Source organism: Ranitomeya variabilis, chromosome 1, assembly GCF_051348905.1.
Source record: "Ranitomeya variabilis isolate aRanVar5 chromosome 1, aRanVar5.hap1, whole genome shotgun sequence".
NCBI lineage: Eukaryota > Metazoa > Chordata > Amphibia > Anura > Dendrobatidae > Ranitomeya > Ranitomeya variabilis.
The window spans coordinates 644,472,363-644,498,135 of NC_135232.1; the positions used below are offsets into that span (position 1 = coordinate 644,472,363).

The 25,773-nt window shown below is 44.8% G+C and overlaps 1 protein-coding gene across 5 annotated transcripts in view; it reads right to left on the reverse strand.

Annotated features, from left to right (window-relative positions):
• The window catches only part of RBM25 (RNA binding motif protein 25), a 110,211-nt gene that overhangs the window by 74,808 nt on the left and 9,630 nt on the right, over positions 1 to 25,773 (reverse strand). Inside the window, exon 2 of one of the 5 annotated variants that reach the window (XM_077261824.1) lies at positions 6,468 to 6,574. The exons of the other annotated variants lie outside the window; for them this stretch is intronic. The gene's annotated coding sequence lies outside the window, so the exon portion shown is untranslated. The remainder of the gene's footprint in view (positions 1 to 6,467; positions 6,575 to 25,773) is intronic. 5 annotated transcript variants of the gene reach the window in all.

Below are 25,773 nucleotides of genomic sequence, written 5' to 3' on the forward strand. Positions count from 1 at the left end.
ATTCTCCCACCGTTTTGTCCCCTTGTTGTACTGCCCAATGTTTTGCTATTATTTTCCTAAACTGTTTGTGGCCCGTATGGAACTGAGATATAAGTGGAAGTTGATTGATTTGTTCCCTAACATTGATATCCTGAGTTGTGGTTGTTTTAGCGGGATAGACCAACTCACTTCTTGGTACATGTTCCATATTGCGTTTTGCTTCCTTTACTAGATGCTTCGGATAACCCTTTTCCAGAAACTGCTGTGACAGGAATTCTGCCTGTTTTAAGGTAGGAGCCCGTCCACTTTATTAAAACTCATCTGAAGGGACAATAACACTACTCTGCATTCCATCCTTAATTTGCAAATACACAGTATTGGTATGGGAGTTCCCATGAGAACCGGGTAATCTGAGGTTAAATAAAGGGCGATGCGCAGTGATGGCCAGATACTATTTATAATAGGGTGAGCCAGGGGAGCGGTAACCCTGAGGAAGAAGAGCGCCGCTCTTTGAAACACGTTGGTTTATTCCTCTCCCCTCCTTTGAGCGTCCGAGCGCTCCTTACTGCAGGTGACGTCACTAGGTAGGAGGAGCCTATTGGCCATCTTTTTTTGCGCACGGTATCCAGGGAACGCTACCGGCCGGGTCTTCCCTGGTCCATGCTGCCCAGTGCCATCCGATACACACCGCACCGTAATCCCGGTGACATATACCGGACGGGTGAACACCGGTTCACATCCAGCACGGGCCCGCATTGAACTGTAGCAGCCTCACTCAAGGTAAGCCTCAAGCTATCGGCACCTTATAAAGTGATAGATTGGCTGTGCTACTCGTGGCAGGTTGTGCTGGGGCGGTGTGATTTCATCAGTTCAGGGAGGTTTTTTGGCACTGAGGATCCATAGGGGGGTCTTGTTCCATTCGCATACTTAAGTCTTCCACTTTATGTTATCCATTTATGCATCCTTAAGCATGGTATCTACTGGTTGTACTGATCTATATTGATATACAGGGGGGCATTAACCTGATTGATCCCAGCAGCTGAGGACTGCCATTTTTTGGGTGAGCGCCAGTGTTTGTTTTGTATTCTATTGATTTAGCTAAGCGTTCAATCTGCCTATCCGTAACATCCTTAAGAGATGCACCATCCGGTAGAGACAAGTCTGTCTTGGAAGACAGGCGAGAAACCGGCGGGTCCACCTTAGGGGGACTCTGCCCAACTACCAACAATGTCTGGGTTAAAGGGATAAATGTCTAGATGCTCCCTTCCTGGGAAGCGCTTTTCGGGATGTTCCCAGTGTTTAGACATAATTGCCTCAAATTCCCTGTGATTGGGAAAAGTCTGGGAAGGACACTTAACCCACTTGAAGGAAACTGAGTGCTCCTGAGCAGGTGCCTCGTCCTCCTTTAGGTTAAGAGTTTGGGTAATAGCCAAGATAAGGCTATTGATCATTCCATATCAAAAGAAGAAGACAGCGCCACACCAATCAGTGAAAAATAACTTACAGATTTAATCTGCCATCTGCGGCGACGTTTCGGTATAACAACCTTTATCAAGCACAGTCTGACACATGTTTCCAACCACCATTATATACTTCAAGCACCACCCCCCAATTCCATAATCCACCAATGGGAGTGAAGCACCATAATAGAAAATCCACATAAATACATATAAAACAGTTAAACATACAAAAATACAATACCAATACACAGACGATAATACTATGTCATCTAACAGAGATATACTTGCCCTGATCGCTAAAAAGCTAAAGAACCAGCCCTCTACAATGCAATCAACATTCCCCATATCGCATTATTAACAAACCGCAATCCTCCAATAGATCTACAGCATCCCATGTAACCAGGAGACAAGCCCACCCTCCGAATGATGTCATAACGGCCGCAGTCCAATCTGAAGTTGATCCTGAATCAGGTAAACACGGAAGTGGAGGAGATTACTGCGCAAGTCCTGTTCCTAGGTCTCTACTGCGCATGACACAGAGTATCCAGGATATAGTTCAACCCCCAGCATATTGCCAAGGTGACCGCCGTCCAATCAGGTTCTCGGTTGTCCGTCACATGGTCGCAGGAGTAAAGTAGGTTACTGCGCAGGCCCAACTTGATCTCCCCGTGCATAGAGAAAACAGCGTCCAGAGGGGTCCATATATATAACGCTACTGCGCAAATTCACCATCTTCAGACAGCGCTCGCTTAATCAGATATATCAGGACATCAATATGTGTGTCCCATACAGCTTCCATGCGCTTAACGATTGTGGATCCACAATAGCTCCTCCAAAGTACATGGTAATCCTGCACATAAGTCTATTAAAAAACTGAGACTCATGAGAAAATTGGGGATAAGACATCTGCATATTGTACAGCACGAATCACCTAGGCATTATATCTAAACTATAACATAGCATATCTACACAGATATCCCAGAAATAACCAACCCAAATGTCATAACGGTGACCCAGGGCATCCATATCATAGAGCACAACCTCCCAAAACTACATGAATTTCCCTATATATGCTACTTAACCCTTTCAATATAACCAAGTACAATGAACTAACAGGGCACATCATACGTGGCTACATTAAAAAGTACAACAGCTCCCCTGAAAAAGAGAAAAATCATAAAATAACCAAACTGGAACACACAAATCCACATTCCACATCTTGGTTACTAAAAATCGGGGGAATAATTAGTCATGTGCATTACAATAAATGGGGGGCTGGTCTAACCAGTATTGGTATAAATACAGCATATAAATAAAACATAAAAAAGGAAACTTATATAATTGTGAAAGAATATATAAAAAATGGTTAAAAACAATATACCACAAGAATACCGCAAGAAATATAAAAAGACCACTAGAGACAACAACTTTGCTGGTACTCCAGTAATCTCCTCCACTTCCGTGTTTACCTGATTCAGGATCAACTTCAGATTGGACTGCGGCCGTTAGGACATCATTCGGAGGGTGGGCTTGTCTCCTGGTTACATGGGATGCTGTAGATCTATTGGAGGATTGCGGTTTGTTTATAATGCGATATGGGGAATGTTGATTGCATTGTAGAGGGCTGGTTCTTTAGCTTTTTAGCGATCAGGGCAAGTATATCTCTGTTAGATGACATAGTATTATCGTCTGTGTATTGGTATTGTATTTTTGTATGTTTAACTGTTTTTATATGTATTTATGTGGATTTTCTATTATGGTGCTTCACTCCCATTGGTGGATTATGGAATTGGGGGGTGGTGCTTGAAGTATATAATGGTGGTTGGAAACATGTGTCAGACTGTGCTTGATAAAGGTTGTTATACCGAAACGTCGCCGCAGATGGCAGATTAAATCTGTAAGTTATTTTTCACTGATTGGTGTGGCGCTGTCTTCTTCTTTTGATATGGAATGGACTATGCAGCTGGGTTGACCCCCTGGCACTGACGTGCGCTACTAAAAGGCCCATGGAAGCCGTATGGGTATAGGGTGCGGTTTAATGACTTTTTTGGATTTCTACATGTTGTGGGTCTTGTTTTACCGGCACCTTACCCCTGACGTATAATGGATACATTTGCTAGTACTAGTGGCAGTGAGCTAGCACCTGCCTGTTTTTACTATACCGATGAAGATGCTGCTAGAATTATTTCTGATACTGGAGTGGACAATTCATTTTTGAACCAACCTTCTCCTGAGATGTTGAAAAACAGATGGGAGATTGAGAGGAAAAAACTTATTTCGTTGGAATTACATGCTGGGACATTGGTGGAGTACTATAAGGCAAAGAGAATCCCGAGGGGATTGAGGCCTAATCTAAGACCCACCTTAATGCCAAATAACACTCAATTTTGTGCCAAGTTTGAGGCCATTGGTAACAAGTACGCATTTGATATTATGCTGCTCAATATAGAGTTTTTGAAAAAGGAAATTGAATCCTATAAAACCAAGGTGGAAGAGATTAGGAAGGATCTCACACCATTGGTTTCAGCTACGGACTTTGGTTCAATTAACTCTAAGATCGAAGAGAACCTTGTGAAATATCGGACCGGCTTGGAAGACACTAAGAGGTCCAAGTGGTTCAGAGATCTTGAAGACTACAACAATGGCAGAGTGTATGGCTGGCAATTTAGAAATTCCTTGCCTAACAAAATGAAGTTGGGCGCTGGGCGGTCCAAGAATTACCCTAAGAGGTGGAGAAGACCCCAGAAACAATCAGCCCAACAGAACACATTTGGCTTTACAGGTGGGGAATCGGATTCCACTGATGATGGTGGTACCACGAATACTGGTCCTGCTGGTTTTTTAGCCAGAGAGGTGGGACCTGCATCCCAAGAAGGCGCAGTGGCCACAGGGGCGGTAGGAGACACAAGAAAAGGGAGCCAAGGCTTGACAACGAGATCCAAGGGGAGAATGAAATGAGTGCTCCGACATCTTTGGTGGTAAATATATCTTCACTTTCTCTCTCAGACATCCAGATTAAGCTTTTATCCAAGGGGTTATCATTTTGCCCTACCAGTCGGACTGACTGGTTTGTTTTGGATAATGATCTGTTCTCTTTTTTTAGACGGTTAAAACTGACATTGTTCTTTTCAGGTAAAAAGGGTTCTGTGCCCTCGATTCCACGGGAGGGCTTTTCACTCAGCAAATTAGGTCTCTACAACAAGAGTGATTTTGTTCCTCCTGAACATGATCCGGTTGTTGAGACGTTTTCCAAATTTGTTAAGGCTGATATAGCCAAATTGAGGAAAAGTGACTTAAAATTTGGTAAATCCAATTTAACATTTGCTGAGCGGAAAGAGATTGGAGCACTGAGGAAGAACAAATCCATCACCATCAAGCCAGCCGACAAGGGCGGGGCTTTGGTGGTGATGGACACTTCGCAATATGTCAGTGAGATAAGGTCACAACTTTCTGATGGTAATGTTTATGAGAGGTTGCGTGTGAACCCCATTCAGGAATTTAAATTTGAGTTGGAGACAATCATTGATGAAGCCTTGGATATGGGTATTATTGATGGTAAATTGGCAGAGTTTCTCAAGGTGGAGCATCCGGTAGTCCCTATACTGTATACGTTACCTAAGATCCATAAGGATCTGCGGAGACCTCCTGGCCGACCGATTGTGTCGGGCAGGGGGTCTCTGGGCAATAAAGTGGCTATTTTTCTTGATCGGCTGCTGAGAGATTATGCTGTGTCTGCTCCCTCATATGTAAGGGACACAAGTGATTTCATCAAGTCCCTGGAAGGTATACATGTGGTTGATTCCACGTGGTTGGTTTCTTTTGATGTGTCTTCCTTGTATACTTCCATCGAGCATGCCAGAGGTTTGTATGCCGTCGGTGTGGCGCTCGCCGGCTCCGACATGGCCCCGAGCTGTACGCGTTTCATCCTGGCGCTGCTGGAGTTCATCCTGGGGAGGAATTTTTTTCTCTTCGGTGATGATTACTTCCTGCAGCGCCGCGGGACGGCCATGGGGTCCAATGTGGCCCCCACTTATGCTAATATCTATATGGCCGTCCTGGAGGATGAATACGTTTACAGTTCACGATTTTGGTGCCATGTCAGGGGTTGGCGACGCTACATCGACGACATTTTCCTGGTATGGGATGCTGATAGGAATGAACTCGAATCCTTTCTTTCCCATCTGAACAGTGTCCATCCTGGCCTTGGTTTTACCATGGAGTGTTCTCAGGACAGGATCCAATTCCTGGATACATGTGTTTACAAAACTGGGGGGTGTTTACACACTGATTTGTACGTTAAAGAGACGGATAGGAACAATCTTCTTTACTTCTCCAGTGAGCATCCGCGCAAGATGGTTGAGTCGTTGCCCTGGAGTCAGCTGTTGAGAGTGAGGAGGATTGTGTCTTGTGAAACCTCTGTTGATGGGAGATTGGAGGAAATGTGCCGTAAATTTTTACTAAGGGGCTACCCTAGGGCTGACCTTGAGAAATATAAGCAACAGGCTTTGGTTACCAGACGTGAGGACCTTTTGGTTCCAAAGGATAAGGTTGAGTCTAATAAGAGGATCCCTTTTGTGAGAACATATAATAACATGAGTTCGAGGGTCTCGGGTATTATAAGGAAACACTGGTCCCTGCTGAATAAGGGTCATTCTAGTGTTGTTGAATTTCAAACACCTCCATTATTCTCATATAGGAGAAATAAAAACCTGAAAGATGAACTAGTTTTTTCTGACATTGGCAGCTCAAAGAGGGATTTACAAACAACATTGAGTCGACCTAGTCTCGGCAATTTTCCGTGTTTGGGTTGTGCTTGCTGCAGTAACATGCTCAAGGGGGCCTTCTTTTGCCATCCCTATACCGGTAAAAGATATGACATCAGGAGACGGTATACGTGTAGGAGCAGTTATGTTGTGTATATCCTGACCTGCCCTTGTGGTATCTTCTATGTGGGGGAGACCACAATGGAGGTCAGAGCGAGAATTAGCAAGCACAAAAGCACGATCAGGACTAAATTATTGGACTTACCTGTACCAAGACACTTTCATGATAAGGGACATTCGGTCAACCAATTAAGGTATAGGGTGATTGATGATGTACCAGTGATGCGACGTGGTGGTGATCGCATTACCCTTCTGAAAAGGAAAGAATAAAAATGGATTTTTGAGCTAGATACCCTATACCCTAGGGGGATGAATTTGGAGTACCAGCAAAGTTGTTGTCTCTAGTGGTCTTTTTATATTTCTTGCGGTATTCTTCTGGTATATTGTTTTTAACCATTTTTTATATATTCATTCACAATTATATAAGTTTCCTTTTTTATGTTTTATTTATATGCTGTATTTATACCAATACTGGTTAGACCAGCCCCCCATTTATTGTAATGCACATGACTAATTATTCCCCCGATTTTTAGTAACCAAGATGTGGAATGTGGATTTGTGTGTTCCAGTTTGGTTATTTTATGATTTTTCTCTTTTTCAGGGGAGCTGTTGTACTTTTTAATGTAGCCACGTATGATGTGCCCTGTTAGTTCATTGTACTTGGTTATATTGAAAGGGTTAAGTAGCATATATAGGGAAATTCATGTAGTTTTGGGAGGTTGTGCTCTATGATATGGATGCCCTGGGTCACCGTTATGACATTTGGGTTGGTTATTTCTGGGATATCTGTGTAGATATGCTATGTTATAGTTTAGATATAATGCCTAGGTGATTCGTGCTGTACAATATGCAGATGTCTTATCCCCAATTTTCTCATGAGTCTCAGTTTTTTAATAGACTTATGTGCAGGATTACCATGTACTTTGGAGGAGCTATTGTGGATCCACAATCGTTAAGCGCATGGAAGCTGTATGGGACACACATATTGATGTCCTGATATATCTGATTAAGCGAGCGCTGTCTGAAGATGGTGAATTTGCGCAGTAGCGTTATATATATGGACCCCTCTGGACGCTGTTTTCTCTATGCACGGGGAGATCAAGTTGGGCCTGCGCAGTAACCTACTTTACTCCTGCGACCATGTGACGGACAACCGAGAACCTGATTGGACGGCGGTCACCTTGGCAATATGCTGGGGGTTGAACTATATCCTGGATACTCTATGTGTCATGCGCAGTAGAGACCTAGGAACAGGACTTGCGCAGTAATCTCCTCCACTTCCGTGTTTACCTGATTCAGGATCAACTTCAGATTGGACTGCGGCCGTTATGACATCATTCGGAGGGTGGGCTTGTCTCCTGGTTACATGGGATGCTGTAGATCTATTGGAGGATTGCGGTTTGTTTATAATGCGATATGGGGAATGTTGATTGCATTGTAGAGGGCTGGTTCTTTAGCTTTTTAGCGATCAGGGCAAGTATATCTCTGTTAGATGACATAGTATTATCGTCTGTGTATTGGTATTGTATTTTTGTATGTTTAACTGTTTTTATATGTATTTATGTGGATTTTCTATTATGGTGCTTCACTCCCATTGGTGGATTATGGAATTGGGGGGTGGTGCTTGAAGTATATAATGGTGGTTGGAAACATGTGTCAGACTGTGCTTGATAAAGGTTGTTATACCGAAACGTCGCCGCAGATGGCAGATTAAATCTGTAAGTTATTTTTCACTGATTGGTGTGGCGCTGTCTTCTTCTTTTGATATGGAATGGACTATGCAGCTGGGTTGACCCCCTGGCACTGACGTGCGCTATTAAAAGGCCCATGGAAGCTGTATGGGTATAGGGTGCGGTTTAATGACTTTTTAAGGCTATTGATCATATCCTGCATTTTTGAGACCCAGTCTGCATCTGACCCAATAGCAGCCTCCGAGGAGGGGGAATGGGGAGAGGAGGGCATCCTAGATGATGCAGGGTGACCCAGGGAACTGGATGAGGAACTGGAAAGAGCCCACTTCCTTTGCTTTGTGCCCAATCTGTCCCTGCGAAGGTTGTGGTCAGGTGCTTGCGAATCACCGCGAGAGGCGTTCGGAGCACTGGTGGCAGCAGACAAATGTGGAAAATGCTCCAGTTCCTGGGAATGTAATACTTTAGTCAGGTCAGAGACGGACTGTGACAGGCAACAGCCCACTCCAGAGCGAGGGTGTGCTCTCATCTCGGGCGTTAGGGTGCTCCTGTGGGGAAGACATGGTGGAAGGACTGCAGGAAAGGCAGAAAGGGGGAAGGCTAACCTGAAGACCACTTTCTTTTGCAGAGGGCGCAGGCGTAATGAATCACAGTAGGCTTAGAGGGGGGACAAGAAGCCTCTGCAGGGATGGACATAAGTCAAGCGTTAGTGATACTGCTGAGAAGGGCTATATAGAGTGACAGAAGAAAGGAAGGAGAGAGGGCAGAGCCTACTCTGTCAGTGACGGTCAGCAGATGACTGAGATTAGTTGTGTCCCCCTTGTCAGATATATGCAAGTAAATGCAGCGAGGTCTGATGCCAAATGAGCAGGAAAAGTGCGGATAAAGCCAGTGAAACAAAGTATGCCTCTGATTGGCTGACATGCCGGGGAGCGTGAACAGCTGAGAAGATTTGCCGGCCAGCAAGAAACAGAATGCGCCCATCCAATTGGCGAATCGCCAGGAACGTGTACCGGCAGGGAGAGGGAGCACCATAACAGGAGCAGAAATAGGGCACCGAAGGTGGCTGTGGCAGACCCACTGCCTGTGGGTCTGAGAGTAGGCAATGTGTGTGACACCAAATTGCTCTCTCAGTTGCATAAGTAAGGGAAAACAGGGTGAGAAATTACACCCTGTTACCCTAAGGAAGAAGAACCTGAAAGACTAAGAAAGTATTAATAAAAACACACAAGCTACCTGAAAAGGAAAATGAGGATCTGGGATCAGATCCAGGTCCGCCTCCTACAGACACTAACCTTAAACAGAAGTTCTTGGTGCCTGTCGGTGGGTGGATACTGCTGAGGAGGGGCTATTTTCCTTTTTTGCCTAGTGTCAGCCTCTTAGCGACAGCAGCATATACCCATAGTTACCTGTGTCCCCCAATGAAGGGGCGACAAATAAATAGAGCTTTTTGGCAACACAAAGTAACAGTTTGATTACAGATGGCGCAATGAAGCTTAGAATTAAAATAACACAGGTACCAAAAGTTAAGCATGGTGGAGGATCCATAATGCTGTGGTGTTACTTTTCTGCGTCTTGGACTAGATGCCTTGACCGTATGACAGAAATCATGAAACCGGAAAATTAGCAAGAGATTTTAAAGCGAAATGTCCTACCCAGTGTAAGAAAACACTGCAAGACAAGGACTCAAATGACTCATCTAAACATACATAGGAAAGGTTGAAAAAGAAAAAATGGACTGTTTTTAAAATGGCCAGCAGTGAGTCCTGACCTGAATCCCATTGAAAATCTTTGTGGTGAGCTGAAATCTGCCATTGGCCAAATTGCAGAAAATCCAGCAGGCTGAGCTCACAAAATTATCAAATGTGATCCCTTGGCTGTGCTCTGTAGAAGGCTACCTTTTTTTGACCGATGATGCAGATTCAGGCAGCCATTCATAGCGGAGAGAAAAAAAAAAACAGTGACTGGGATGAGGTACAATATTAAAACTTGGCCAGCCGCAGAGCCCCAACCTCAACACCATCTAACACCTTTGAGATGAACTATAACGGAGTTTGAAGCCAGACCTGACCTCACAAATACTCTTTCAGATGAATGGACAAAAATTCCCACAGACACCTTCAAAACCTTGCTAGAAAGCCTTCCCAGAGGAGTGGAAGCAGTTATATCTGCAAAGGGGTTAAGAGAAAAGCCATATCAATACCTATGGAAACAGGATGGGGTGTTATAGAAGCTCCTGTAGGTGTAATGTTTATTTATAAGCACTAATCATTTTCTCTGTAGAGTGTACCTAACCACTCCACAATCTTTGCACCCCTACTGCAATTGTTACAAGATATCCAATCATGTCCAAGAATGGCCATTATCATGTAATAATGGATTGCAAGTGTCTTTTTTAATCTCTTCTCTGCAATGTCATACCAACCCATCAGCGACCCGCGGTTATATGACATGGGTGCGGATGGGCAGGATTAGTGACGCGCTTCCAGCACGATCACATTAAATGCCGCTGTCTCTCTCCCCATTTGCGCGCTCCATCCCGCTGTGCCTGGTCTCTCTTCCCATGTGTTCTCTCTATCCCCCTGTGCCTGGTGGTCGCCCTCCTATGCACTCCTCTCCCCTGCATGTCTCTCTCCCAAAGGTCGCTCTCCCTCATATGCACTCCTCTCCCCCTGCATGTCTCTCCCCATGGGTCGCTCTTCCTCCTATGCACTCCTCTCCACCCTGCATGTCTCTCTCCCCATGGGTTGCTCTCCCTCCTATGCACTCCTCTCCCCCTACATGTCTGTCTCCCCATGGGTCGCTCTTCCTCCTATGCACTCCTCTCCCCCTACATGTCTCTCTCCCGATGGGTCGCTCTCCCTCCTATGCACTCCTCTCCACCCTGCATGTGTCTCTCCCCATGGGTCGCTCTCTCCTATGCACTCCTCTCCACCCTGCATGTCTCTCTCCCCATGGGTGGCTCTCCCTCCTATGCACTCCTCTCCCCCTACATGTCTGTCTCCCCATGGGTCGCTCTTCCTCCTATGCACTCCTCTCCCCCTACATGTCTCTCTCCCGATGGGTCGCTCTCCCTCCTATGCACTCCTCTCCACCCTGCATGTGTCTCTCCCCATGGGTCGCTCTCTCCTATGCACTCCTCTCCCCCCTGCATATGTGTCTCCCCATGGGTGACTCCCTCCTATGCACTCCTCTCCACCCTGCATGTGTCTCTCCCCATGGGTCGCTCTCCCTCCTATGCACTCCTCTCCCCCCTGCATGTCTTTCCCCATTGCACACACAGCTCAGTGCGTGCGATAACAGGAGCTGCGGGGGTCATGCTGTCACATCTCAGCATTACCCCACAGCTGTGACTGTCCCGAAGTAACACTACCGCCGGTAGTGTTGGTCACAGAGATGTGGGATCATGCTGGCAGATGTCAGCATGATTCCGCAGCTGACTGACCTGTGGTAAAAAAACATTATGGATTATCTTCACGGTGGACAGGTGAGGAATATTTGTGGTTTATGATTTTTGTTGCACGAGACGAGGGAGTCGGGTAATTAGGCGTTCGACAAGTATGGTTTAATTAAGATTAATAAAGGACTTTATTCTGGCTGTGTCTTTGCCATACAACTATAGGATTAGTAATATATAGGTGTCTAATAGATGCCTCTCCATTACTAAGCCGTGGGCTTGATGTCACAGTACAATGCAAAGGTGACATCAACCCTAAAAATATGAACTCCACTTGCCACCGCTACAGGGCAAGTTGGAAGAGCCAGGCAAAGGCGCATCTAATAGATGCACCATTTCTGGGGAAGCTGAGAGCTGATGTTTTAGCCTGGGGGGGGGGGGCAATATCCATGGCCCCTTCCTAGGCTATTAATATCAGCCCGCAGCTGTCTGCATAGCCTTTGCTGGTTATTAATGATAGGGGTACCCCACTATCTTTTTTTTTTTGACTGGGAGGTCCCCCATTTTAATAGCCAGTAAAGGCCAAGTATACAGTTGTGAGTGTGTGCGTCAGCATGTGAATGTGAGCACACTCCCCCCCAAAGACCAGCACACTGCTCTCCTGAAATACTATGTGCTGCTGTAACCCTGCCCCTTCCCCCATATATCTCTCTCTGTGACACCCCCCAGATCAGCACACCGCTCTCCTGAAATGCTCTGTGCTCCTGTCACCCTGCTCCCTCCTCCATATATCTCTCTCTGTGACCCCCCACAGACCAGCACACTGTTTTTGCCATCATTTATCGGGTCCGCTGCACCCTGATAGTGCATTTGTTTGCAGGCTTCAGCAGGTAATCATCTCTGCTTTTTTTCTCTGTGATTTTTTTCAATTTTTTTGAGGATTTAAGGCCTTTTTGTGTCTGTGAGCTTTCACAACAAAGTATTAAGTTAAAGGGGCCGAAAGATATTGCACGCCCCACTTTTCAGTTTTTGAATTTCCAGATATTTTACTAAATTCTAAACAAATGATATTTTTTAAGAGAATTTAAACATTAATTCTTTACATTTTTTTTGAATTGCTGGGAAAAAAAATGTTTTGATGGCACCTTCCCTTTAACCCACAAGGGTGGTTTGCATGTTAACGACCGGACCAATTTTTACAATTCTGACCAATGTCCCCTTATGAGGTAGTAACTCTGGAACACTTCCATGGATCCCGGTGATTCTGACATTGTTTTCTTGGGACATATTGTGCTTCATGATAGTGGTAAAATTTATTTGATATGACTTGCGTTTTTTTTTGTAAAAAAAAAAAATAAAAAATGGAAATTTGACGAAAATTTCGCAATTTTCCAACTTTGAATTTTCATGCCCTTAAATCACTGAGATATGTCACACAAAATACTTAATAAGTAACATTTCCCACATGTCTACTTTACATCAGCACAATTTTGGAACCAACATTTTTTTTTGTTAGGGAGTTATAAGGGTTAAAAGTTGACCAGCGGGTTCTCATTTTTACACCTTTTTTAGGGACCACATCACATTTGAAGTCACTTTGAGGGGTCTATATGATAGAAAATACCCAAGTGTGACACCATTCTAAAAACTGCACCCTTCAAGGTGCTCAAAACCACATTCAAGAAGTTTATTAACCCTTCAGGTGCTTCACAGGAATTTTTGGAATGATTTAAAAAAAAAATGAACATTTAACTTTTTTTTTTTTTTTTAATTGAATTCAGATCCAATTTGTTTTATTTTACCAAGGGTAACAGGAGAAATTGGACCCAAAAAGTTGTTGTACAATTTGTCCTGAGTACGCCAATACCCCATATGTGGGGGGGTAAAGCACTGTTTGGGACTCAGGGATGTGGAGTCGGTAAGCCACAGTTGCGAGACTCAGACTCAGACTCAGACTCAGACTCAGACTCAGACTCAGACTCAGACTCAGACTCAGACTCAGACTCAGACTCAGACTCAGACTCAGACTCAGACTCAGACTCAGACTCAGACTCAGACTCAGACTCAGACTCAGACTCAGACTCAGACTCAGACTCAGACTCAGACTCTCATAAATGGCCAATTCGTAACAATAAACTTTAAACTTTTATAAACTTTTCTAAACTCTTGTAAGTAAATATGCAATAAACACTGTTAGGCTACGTTCACATTTGCGTTGTTGGGTGCAGTTTCGGCGACGCAACCAACAACGCATGTACACAACGCAGCGTTTTGCGACGCATGCGTTGTCATAAGATCCTACAGATCGGGACTTTCGGCGCAGGGAAAACGCTACAAGTAGCGTCCCCTGCGCCCTGTCTTGTGCGTCTATATGACGCATGCGTCGTAAAACGCAGTACAACGCATACCAGCGCATGTCCATGCGCCCCCCATGTTAAAGATAGGGGCGCATGACGCATGCGTCGACGACACTGCGCTCAGCAACGCAAATGTGAACGTAGCCTTATGCAGTTAATAAGAAGAAATCTATAAATTTGTCCTCAGAAAAAGTATTGCCTCTGTCAAATCCTCCTTCATGGATGCCCTCAAATCTGATCTAATTATTTTGAGAGCAGAGAACAACCTCTTTACATTAACTTGGGTTGGTGGGAAAGCAGTAACCACTCGGGCAACATCTCTGACAATGTCAGGATACAGAGGAATAGCTTGTTGCACTGTTATTTTTGATGAACAGTCAAATTTCTCAATTTCTTTTAGTGCACATGAAAAATTCTGCTGAAATGTACTGGCTGTGTTCTTTGATGGGGATGACTCTTCTATGCGGGAATGCTTTGCACAGTCCTTGTGATCCAAATATTTTTTGAAATTAAATTCTTCATCAGTTGGTGAGGGTAAAGATGTGGCAGGACGACCAAATTCTTCTTGTTCCTCCTGTTCTGCAACCCTTTCATCCTTACTGCTATTTCAAACAGAGCTTCTTTTCCTTTAGTTAGCTGTTGATCATCTAGAAGAATCCGATGCATTGGGTCTACATAAACAGCTGCCAAAAGAATGTTATTTTCTAATAGTAGCTCCTCTCTCCGTTTCATTGATGTAGCAATGCCACTTGCAATTAACCCTCCTCTTTGGGACAGGCGAAACATCAGGATCTTCCGCTCATTTAAGAAATAACCTGGAGTTAAGTCCTCTGCTTGTAATTTTTTAGTCACTGTAAATAGGTGCTCTAGCAATTTTTCCAGCTCAGTCACCTGATTCCACTGACTTTCATTTAGCGTCAGTTGAGGGTTAGCCATGTCTACAAGAAAGGTTTTCAGTTCAACCAAGCGCTGAATCATTAAGTAAGTACTGCCCCATCGTGTGGCTTGATCAATAATTGCCCCTTTCCCAGCACGTCTCTTCAAAATTGAGTCAACTTTAGGGGTTCTGGCAACAGTAGCCAATTTTCTCACCTTGCCAATCAGTGCAGCAGCATGTCCTTCTTGCAGACTGTCTCTTATAGCCAGCTGTAGCGCATGCACAACATATGCACAACACAGCGCATGTGATGAATGAAAGAACGTATTGACACAGTTTCAACAAGATCATCTAAACTATCGTGTTGCTGTTCATCTGAAGCAACTTCAGTTTGCTCCTCAGTTACAATACTGTGTTCCTTTATTTCAAACATTTCTGTGTCTGTGGACCCAGAATGTTCTTCTAGCTGCTGCTGGTCACCATCATTAGTCTCATTCATTAGCTTAATAGTACTTATATTTGAAGCATTGTCAGTTACGACAGAAAGAACTTGCTCTTTTTTAAGCTCATAGTCTTGCAGAACCTTTTCCACCAAGACCTGGAGAAACTCACTGGTGTGATGAGCTTTGGTGTCTTTCACTGCCAATGTCTTGGTAACGATTTCATTTTTGTCACAAACAAATCGGACATTGATGGCAAAATAGTTCACTCTGTGACGTGTGCAGGCATCCATTTTAAGAAACAGAAAGCGTCCCTTGAGAGCTTTTTTAAGTTCTTCCTTTTGTTTAAAAGCTTCTTCGATTACTAAATTTCTAATACTCTCTCTCTCTCTCTCCAGAGAAACACCAAGCTTGCGGGCCATTTCCCCATTCAGACACATAGAAGCTGGTCGTGAAAATAATGAAATAGGCACACTATCCTTTACAACAAGCTCTATGATCTGTTTTTTAAATGTATCTACTGTCATTGTCACAGTAACTGTCACTGAAAATATCTTACAACTGATGGCTGCAAAGTTCTCTGCTCCTTTGTTTGGCTGGAAGAGCTGGGCACTGGTTCATTGGTTTGGATGCAGTCTCTCATCCACTGCTTTCAGTACTTCTGGATGAAAGTGCTGTAAATGTCTCTTTAGATTAGAAGCTCTGGTAGGAGCATTTTTATCTTTGCCTGAATATGCACTGATCTTGGCTTCACAGCATTTGTTTTCGTGCATGGCAGAGCTCGGAAGGGAAGGAGCGCCATTTGACTTTTCAATGCAAAATTGGCTGGAATTGAGATAGGACGCCATGTCACATTTGGAGAGGCCCTGATGTGCCTTAACAGTGGAAACCCCCCACTAGTAACCCCATTTTGGAAAGTAGACCCCCTAAGGAACATATCTAGAAGTGTGTTGAGCACTTTGACCCACCAAGTGCTTCACAGAAGTTTATAATGTTGAGTCGTAAATATAAATATTAATTTTTTTCACAATAGTGACCTTTTCGCCCCCATTTTTTTTTATTTTCCCAAGGGTAACAGGAGATATTGGACCCCAAAAGAAGTTGTTCAATTTGTCCCGAGTATGCTGATACCCCATATGTGGGGATAAACCACTGTGTGGGTGCATGGCAGAGTCAGAGGGGAAGGAGTGCCGTTTTGGAATGCAGAAAGACGGAATGGTCTGCGGGTGTCGTGTTGCGTTTGCAGAGCCCCTGATGTGCCTAAACAGTAGAAAACCCCCACAAGTGACTGACCCCATATTGAAAACTAGACCCCCCCCCCCCAAGGAACTTACAGTGCCTTGTGAACGTATTCAGCCCCTGGAACTTTTCAACCTTTTCCCACATATCATACTTCAAACAAAGATGCCAAATGTACATTTTTGGTGAAGAATCAACAAGTGGAACACAATTGTGAAGTTAAACGAAATTTATTGGTTATTTTAAATTTTCTTGGAAATTCAAAAACTGAGAAGTGGGGCGTACAATATCTTTCGGCCCTTTTAACTAAATACTTTGTTGTGAAAGCTCACAGACATAAAAAGGCCTTAAAAATCCTCCAAAAAATTGAAAAAAAAAAAATCAGAGAAAAAAGCAGAGATGATTACCTGCTGAAGCCTCCAAACAAATGCACTATCAGGGTGCAGCGGACCCGATAAATGATGGCAAAAACACAAAAAAATACAGATGAAACAACCACTTTCAATCCAGTGTTGGCTGTTTGGCATTAGTGCACAAAAAGATAAGCGATAGTAGTCTGTATGTGGCACTGTTCACACAGGCAATGCAGAGCATCTGGTTTACGGCCTATTACTAAAGGTACTGTCACATTAAACGACGCTGCAGCGATATCGACAACGATGCCGATCGCTGCAGCGTCGCTGTGTGGTCGCTGGAGAGCTGTCACACAGACCGCTCTCCAGCGACCAACGATGCCGAGGTCCCCGGGTAACCAGGGTAAACATCGGGTTACTAAGCGCAGGGCCGCGCTTAGTAACCCGATGTTTACCCTGGTTACCAGTGTAAATGCAAAAAAAAACAAACACTACATACTTACATTGCCGTGTCTGTCGCGTCCCCCGGCGTCCGCTTCCCTGCACTGTGTGAGCGCCGGCCCTAACAGCAGAGCGGTGACGTCACCGCTGTGCTTTGCTTTACGGCCGGCACTGACACATTCAGTGCAGGAAGCTCTGAGCAGCAGCGCGGACGCCGGGGGACGTGACAGACATCAGAGGGTGAGTATGCAGTGTTTTTTTTTTTTACTTTTACAATGGTAACCAGGGTAAATATCGGGTTACTAAGCGCGGCCCTGCGCTTAGTAACCCGATATTTACCCTGGTTACCATTGTAAAACATTGCTGGCATCGTTGCTTTTGCTGTCAAACACGACGATACACGCCGATCTGACGACCAAATAAAGTTCTGGACTTTCAGCAATGACCAGCGATATCACAGCGGGATCCAGATCGCTGCTGCGTGTCAAACAGAACGATATCGCTATCCAGGACGCTGCAACGTCATGGATCGTTGTCGTTCTCTTTGCAAAGTCGTTTAGTGTGAAGATACCTTAACGCACATACAGGTGGGCCGCCCAGTGCTACAAAATGCATGCTGTGTGAATAGAGGCCTACAGTTTACAGAGCCATCTTGGTCCGATTGCACCCTGCTAGATAAAGTGCAAAAAAAACACATATCAATGTATGTAAGGTATTAGTTTATATTGGGGCCTCAATACGTAAGCTGGCAACCCGCGTCAAGGGTCCTTACATTTTGCCAGTCCTAACGCTAAACATTGAGCCTCTATTCACACATGCATTTTGTAGCACTGGGCGGCCCGTCTGTATGTGCGTTAGTAATAGGCCGTAAACCAGATGCTCTGCATTGCCTGTGTGAACAGTGCCACATACAGACTATCACTACTTATCTTTTTGTGCACTAATGCCAAACAGCCAACACTGGATTGAAAGTGGTTGTTTCATCGGTATTTTTTGCACCTGTTTTTGCCATCATTTATCGGGTCCGTTGCACCCTGAGTGCATTTGTTTGGAGGCTTCAGCAGGTAATCATCTCTGCTTTTTTCTCTGTGATTTTTTTAATTACTTTGTTGTGCCACCTTTTGCTGCTTTTACAGCTGCAAGTCACTTGGGGTATGTCTCTATCAGTTTTGTACATCGAGAGACTGAAATTCTTGCCCATTTTTCCTTGGCAAACAGCTCGAGCTCAGTGAGGTTTGATGGAGATCATTTGTGAACAGCAGTCTTCAGCTCTTTCCATAGATTCTCGATTGGATTGAGGTTTGGACTTTGACTTGGCCATTCTAACACCTTGATACGTTTATTTGTGAACCATTCCATTGTCGATTTTGCTTTATGTTTGGAATCATTGTCTTGTTGGAAGACAAATCTCCGTCCCAGTCTCAGGTCTTTTGCCGACTCCAACAGGTTTTCTTCAAGAATGATCCTGTATTTGGCTCCATCCATCTTCCCTGTACCTGCTGAAGAAAAGCAGGCCCAAACTATGATGCTGACACCACCATGTTTGACAGTGGGGACGGTGTGTTCAGGGTGATGAGCTGTGTTGCCTTGACACCAAACATATCGTTTGGCATTGTTGCCAAAAAGTTCGATTTTGGTTTTATCTGACCAGAACACCTTCTTCCACATGTTTGGTGTGTCTCCCAGGTGGCTTGTTGCAAACTTTAAACGAAACTTTTTATGGATATCTCTTGCAAAATGGCTTTCTTCTTGCCACTCTTCCATAAAGGCCAGATTTGTGCAGTGTATGACTGATTGTTGTCGTATGGACAGACTGTCCCACCTCAGCTGTAGATCTCTGCAGTTCATCCAGAGTGATCATGGGCCTCTTGGCTGCATCTCTGATCAGTCTTCTCCTTGTTTGAGATGAAAGTTTAGAGGGACGGCCGAGTCTTGGTAGATTTGTAGTGGTATGATACGCCTAACATTTCAATATGATCGCTTGCACAGTGCTCCTTGGGATGTTTAAAGTTTTGGAAATCATTTTGTATCCAAATCCAGCTTTAAACTTCTCAACAGTATCACGGACCTGCGTGTTGTGTTCCTTGGTCTTCATGATGCTCTCTGTGCTTCAAACAGAACCCTGAGACTATCACAGAGCAGGTGCATCTATACGGAGACTTGATTACACACAGGTGGATTATATTTATCATCATTAGGCATTTAGGACAACATTGGATCATTCAGAGATCCACAATGAGCTTCTGGAGTGAGTTTGCTGCACTGAAAGTAAAGGGGCCAAATAATATTGGACGCCCCACTTTTCAGTTTTTGAATTTCCACAAAAATTTAAAATAACCAATAAATGTTTAACTTCACAATTGTGTTCCACTTGTTGATTCTTCACCAAAAATGTATATTTGGTATCTTTATGTTTGAAGCATGACATGTGGGAAAAGTATGAAAAGTTCCAGGGGGCCGAATACTTTCACAAGGCACTGTATCTAGATGTATTGTGAGAACTTTGAACCCCCATGTGTTTCACTAAAGTTTATGACGCAGCGCCGTGAAAATAAACAAAAATCATGATTTTTTTAGCCCCCAGTTTTGTATTTTCCCCAAGGGTAACAGGAGAAATTGGACACCAAAAACTGTTGTCCAATTTGTCCTGAGTACCCTGATACACCATATGTGGGAGAAATCTACTGTTTGGGCACACTTCGGGGCTCGGAAGAGAAGTAGTGGTGTTTTGGAATGCAAACTTTCATGGAATGGTCTGTGTGCGTCATGTTGCGTTTGCAGAGCCACTGATGTGTCTAAACAGTAGAGAACCCCCCCCCCCCGTGACCCCATTTTGGAAACTAGATCCCCCAAGGAACTTATCTAGATGTGTTGTGAGAACTTTGAACCTCCTTGTGTTTCACTAAAGTTTATAACGCAGAGACATGAAAATAAAAAAATTCCCACAAAAATGATTTTTTAGCTCCCAAATTTTTATTTTCCCAAGGGTAACAGGAGAAATTGGACCTCAAAAGTTGTTGTCCAATTTGTCCTGAGTACGCGGATACCCCATATGTGGGGGTAAACCCCTGTTTGGGTGCATGGCAGAGCTCGGAAGGGAAGGAGCACTGGTTTACTTTTTCAACGCAGAATTGGCTAGAATTGAGATTGGATGCCATGTCGCGTTTGGCAAGCTCCTGATGTGCCTAAACAGTGAAAACCCCCCAATTCTAACTCCAACCCTAACCCGAACACACTACTAACCCTAATCCCAACCATAACCCTAACCACACCCCTAATCTGAACATGCCCCTAACCCTAATCCCAACCCTAGCCACACCCCTAACCCCAACACACCCCTAGCCCTAATCCGCAAATGTAATCCAAACCCTAACTTTAGCCCCAGCCCTAACATTAGCCCCAGCCCTAACCAGGGCTGTGGAGTCGGAGTTAGTTTTGGTTGGGGTCGGAAGAAATGTACCGACTCCGACTTTTTTTTTAAAGTATTAATATTTCATAATTGAACTTTCATATGAATTTTATAAATGTAACTCAAATATATATATGTTCTATCAAACTATGAACAACAGTGATAAGCAGTTCTGCTGGAGATAGAGACATTTCTTAGGGTACTGTCACACTCTGCAACTTTCCAACGATCACGACCAGCGATACGACCTGGCCGTGATCGTTGGAAAGTCGTTGTGTGGTCGCTGGGGAGCTGTCACACAGACAGCTCTCCAGCGACCAACGATGCCGAAGGCCCCGGGTAACCAGGGAAAACATCGGGTTACTCAGCGCAGGGCCGCGCTTAGTAACCCGATGTTTACCCTGGTTACCATCGTAAAAGTAAAAACAAACAAACAGTACATACTCACATTCCGGTGTCCGTCAGGTCCCTTGCCGTCTGCTTCCCGCTCTGACTGAGTGCCGCCGTAAAGTGAAAGCACAGCACAGCGGTGACCTCACCGCTGTGCTCTGCTCTTAATTTACGGCCAGAGCGATGGTAACCAGGGTAAATATCGGGTTACTAAGCGCGGCCCTGCGCTTAGTAACCCGATGTTTACCCTGGTTACAAGCGAACGCATCGTTGGATCGGTGTCACACACAACGATCCAGCGATGTCAGCGGGTGATCAAGCGACGAAAGAAAGTTCCAAACGATCTGCTACGACGTACGATTCTCAGCAGGATCCCTGATCGCTGCTGCGTGACTGCGATATTGTAACGATATCGCTAGAACGTCACGAATCGTACCGTCGTAGCGATGAAAATGGTACTGTGTGACGGTACCCCAACAGTATTACTGACCACTATATCAGTTGTACGACCTGGCAATAATTATGTACAATTGTTTTTAGGAAAAACAATTGTAATTTGGATTGTGAATGCAGAATTAAAAACCTGAGAATGTCAAAGAAGCGTCACATTAAATCAGCTGTATTTGAACATTTCACCATCACTCAAGATAGAAAACATTATGTCGTCAGTCTATGACAAATGATCCAGACGAAAACAAATGCTGTGAAGCCAAGATCAGGGCATATTCAGGCAAAGATAAAAATGCTCCTACCAGAGCTTCTAATCTAAAGAGACATTTACAGCACTTTCATCCAGAAGTACTGAAAGCAGTGGATGAGAAAGACTGCATCCAAACCAATGAACCAGTGCCCAGCTCTTCCAGCCAAACAAAGGAGCAGAGAACTGTGCAGCCATCAGTTGCAAGATATTTTGTCAGTGACAGTTACTGTGACAATGACAGTAGACACATTTAAAAAACAGATCATAGAGCTTGTTGTAAAGGATAGTGTGCCTATTTCATTATTTTCACAACCAGCTTTTGTGTGTCTGAATGGGGAAATGGCCCGCAAGCTTGGTGATTCTCTGGAGAGAGAGAGAGAGAGTATTAGAAAATTAGTAATCGAAGAAGCTTTTAAACAAAAGGAAGAACTTAACCCCTTCAAGTCGCTGCCCTTTTTCGTTTTTACGTTTTCGTTTTTCATTCCCCTCCTTCCCAAAGCCATAACTTTTTTATTTTTCCGTCAATATGGCCATGTGAGGGCTTATTTTTTGTGGGACGAGTTGTACTTTTGAACGACACCATTGGTTTTACCATGTCTTTTACTAGAAAACGGGAAAAAAATTCCAAGTGCGGTGAAATTGCAAAAAAAGTGCAATCCCACACTTGTTTTTTGTTGGGCTTTTTTGCTAGGTTCACTAAATGCTAAAACTGACTTGCCATTATGATTCTCTAGGTCATTACGAGTTCATAGACACCTAATATGTCTAGGTTATTTTTTATCCAAGTGGCGAAAAAAAATTCAAAACTTTTTTTTTTTTTTTTTTTTAAGCAAAAAGTGCCATTTTCCGATACCCGAAGCGTCTCCATTTTTCGTGATCTGGGGTCGGGGGAGGGCTTATTTTTTGCGTGCCGAGCTGACGTTTTTAATAATATCACTTTTGTTCAGATACGTTCTTTTGATCGCCTGTTATTGCATTTTAATGCAATGTCGCGGCGACCAAAAAAACGTAATTCTGGCGTTTTGAATTTTTTTCTCGCTACGCTGTTTAGCGATCAGGTTAATGCTTTTTTTTTTAATTGATAGATCGGGCGATTCTGAACGCGGCAATACCAAATATGTGTAGGTTTGATTATTGTTTTAGTTAGAATTGGGCGAAAGGGGGGTGATTTAAACTTTTATGTTTTTTACATTTTTTTTCATATTTTTAAAAACTTTTTTTTTTACCTGTGCCATGCTTCAATAGCCTCCATGGGAGGCTAGAAGCTGGCACAACTCGATTGGCTCTGCTACATAGCAGCGATCATCAGATCGCTGCTATGTAGCTGAAATGCAGGTGTGCTGTGAGCGCCAACCACAGGGGGGCGCTCACAGCAGGCCGGCATCAGTAACCATAGAGGTCTCAAGGACCTCTATGGTTACTGTCCTGACATCGCCGACCCCCGATCATGTGACGGGGGTCGGCGATGACATCATTTCCTTTAGTTAAATGCCGCTGTCAGCGTTTCACAGCGGCATTTAACAGGTTAATAGCGGCAGGTGAATATGGATTTCACCCGCCACTATTGAGCGCACATGTCAGCTGTACAAAACAGCTGACATGTCGCGACTTTGATGTGGGCTCAGCGCCGGAGCCCACATCAAAGGGGGATTCACGGCATGCGCAGTACATGTACGGCGCATGTCGTGAAAGGGTTAAAAAAGCTCTCAAGGGACGCTTTCTGTTTCTTAAAATGGATGCCTGCACACGTCAGAGTGAACTATTTTTCCTTCAATGTCCGATTTGTTTGTGACAAAAATGAAATAGTTACCAAGACATTGGCAGTAAAAGACACCAAAGTAGGGTTGAGCGACTTACTTTTTTAGGATCGAGTCGGGTTTTGTTAAAACCCGACTTTGTCAAAAGTCAAGTCGAGTGAAATCGGCCGATTATCGCGCAAAGTCGGGGATCGACCGGGCCCAGGGCCCCTCATGTTACGACGGTGTGTCTGACGTTGGGTGTGCACCACCACCGCCAGAGACACTTCATTGTACTATGAGGGACCCTGTGCCAGTGCCGTCGCCCAAAAGTGGGCACACCCACCTGTTCAGCCAAACGGCACTCGCACGGGTGCTTGCGCCAAGTGGTGACCACGGCCCCGTGGGGGGAGTCAGCCCATTTAGGGAGGTGTAAAAATGGCCTATGGTGAACATACAGCAGCTGCAAATGGAGAAATTGGAGCAGTCAGTAAGACGAGTCCAAAAGCAAGACCTTTTTACAGGAAAGCTAGGTGTCAGCAGGGAAAGGTGGGGCAAAATAATTAGAAATCCATGATTGGTTCATTTTAATGAAGGTTAGATCATCAACATTTTGGGTAGCCAGACGAGTCCTTTTTTCGGTCAGTATTGAACCAGCAGCACTGAATACTCTTTCTGATAGCACACTAGCAGCTGGGCAAGCAAGCTCCTGTAATGCATATTCTGCCAATTCAGGCCAGGTGTCTATTTTGGATGCCCAGTAATCAAATGGGAATGACGTGTGAGGGAGAACATCGATAAGGGAGGAAAAATAGTTAGTAACCATACTGGACAAATGTTGTCTCCTGTCACTTTGAATTGATGCTGCAGTACCTGTCGTGTCTGCGGTCATTGCAAAATCACTCCACAACCTGGTTATAAAACCCCTCTGTCCAACGCCACTTCTGATTTGTGCACCTCTAACACCTCACCGCCGCTGTGTGCTGGGAATGCCTGAACCAAACGGTCTACAAGAGTTGCTTGTTTGGTAGCCAATATTTGCTCAAGGTTCTCATGTGGCATGATATTTTGTTATTTTCCTTTATATCGTGGACCAGGAGGCAGGCCAACCAGTAATCGTCATCGGTCATCATTTTGATAATGCGGGGGTCCCTTTTTAGGATACGCAAGGAATAATCCGCCATGTGGGCCAATGTTCCAGGTGTCAATTCACTGCTTGTGCTGGGTTGAGGAGCACTTTCTGGCAAATCAACATCACTTGTCTCCCTCAAAAACCCTGTACCTGACCTTGCAACGCCACCAGTTTCTATTGCCCCCTGAGAAGCTTCCTCCTCCCATAAATATTCATCCTCATCATCCTCCTCCTCTTCGTCCACCACCTCGTCCAGACTTCCCTGAGCAGACAATGGCTGACTGTCATCAAGGCTTCCCTCGTCCTCGGCTGCAGACGCCTGCTCCTTTATGTGCGTCAAACTTTGTGTCATCAGACGCATTAGGGGGATGCTCATGCTTATGATAGAGTCGTCTGCACTAACCAGGCGTGTGCATTCCTCAAAACACTGAAGGACTTGACAAAGGTCTTGTAGCTTCGACCACTGCACACCTGACAACTCCATGTCTGCCATCCAACTGCCTGCCCGTGTATGAGTATCCTCCCACAAATACATAACAGCACGCCTCTGTTCGCACAGCCTCTGAAGCATGTGCAGTGTGGAGTTCCACCTTGTTGCAACGTCGATTATTAGGCGGTGCTGGGGAAGCTGCAAAGATCGCTGATGGTTCTACATACGGCTGGAGTGTACGGGCGAACAGCGGATGTGCGAGCAAAGTCTTCGCACCTTCAGGAGCAGGGCGGGTAACCCCGGATAACTTTTCAGGAAGCACTGCACCACCAGGTTCAAGGTGTGAGCCAGGCAAGGAATGTGTTTGTTGTGAAAGGGCTATGGCAGCCATAAAATTCCTTCCGTTATCACTGACTACCTTGCCTGCCTCAAGATGTACACTGCCCAGCCATGACTGAGTTTCTTGCTGCAAGAACTCGGACAGAACTTCCACGGTGTGTCTGTTGTCGCCCAAACACTTCATTTCCAACACAGCCTGCTGACGCTTACCACTAGCTGTTCCATAATGGGACACCTCGTGTGCAACACTGGCAGCTGCGGATGGAGTGGTCGTGCGACTGCGGTCTGTGGACGAGCTCTCGCTTCTGCTGGAGGACGAGGAGGAGGGGTGGCGAACACCTACAGCCAACTGTTTCCTAGACCGTGGGCTAGGCAGAACTGTCCCAATATGGCTGTCCCCTGTGGACCCTGCATCCACCACATTAACCCAGTGTGCCATGATGGACACGTAATGTCCCTGGCCATGCATCTGTTGTGAGGTGCACCTTTCCACTGACTGATTGCCTCAGTGCATGGACAATGC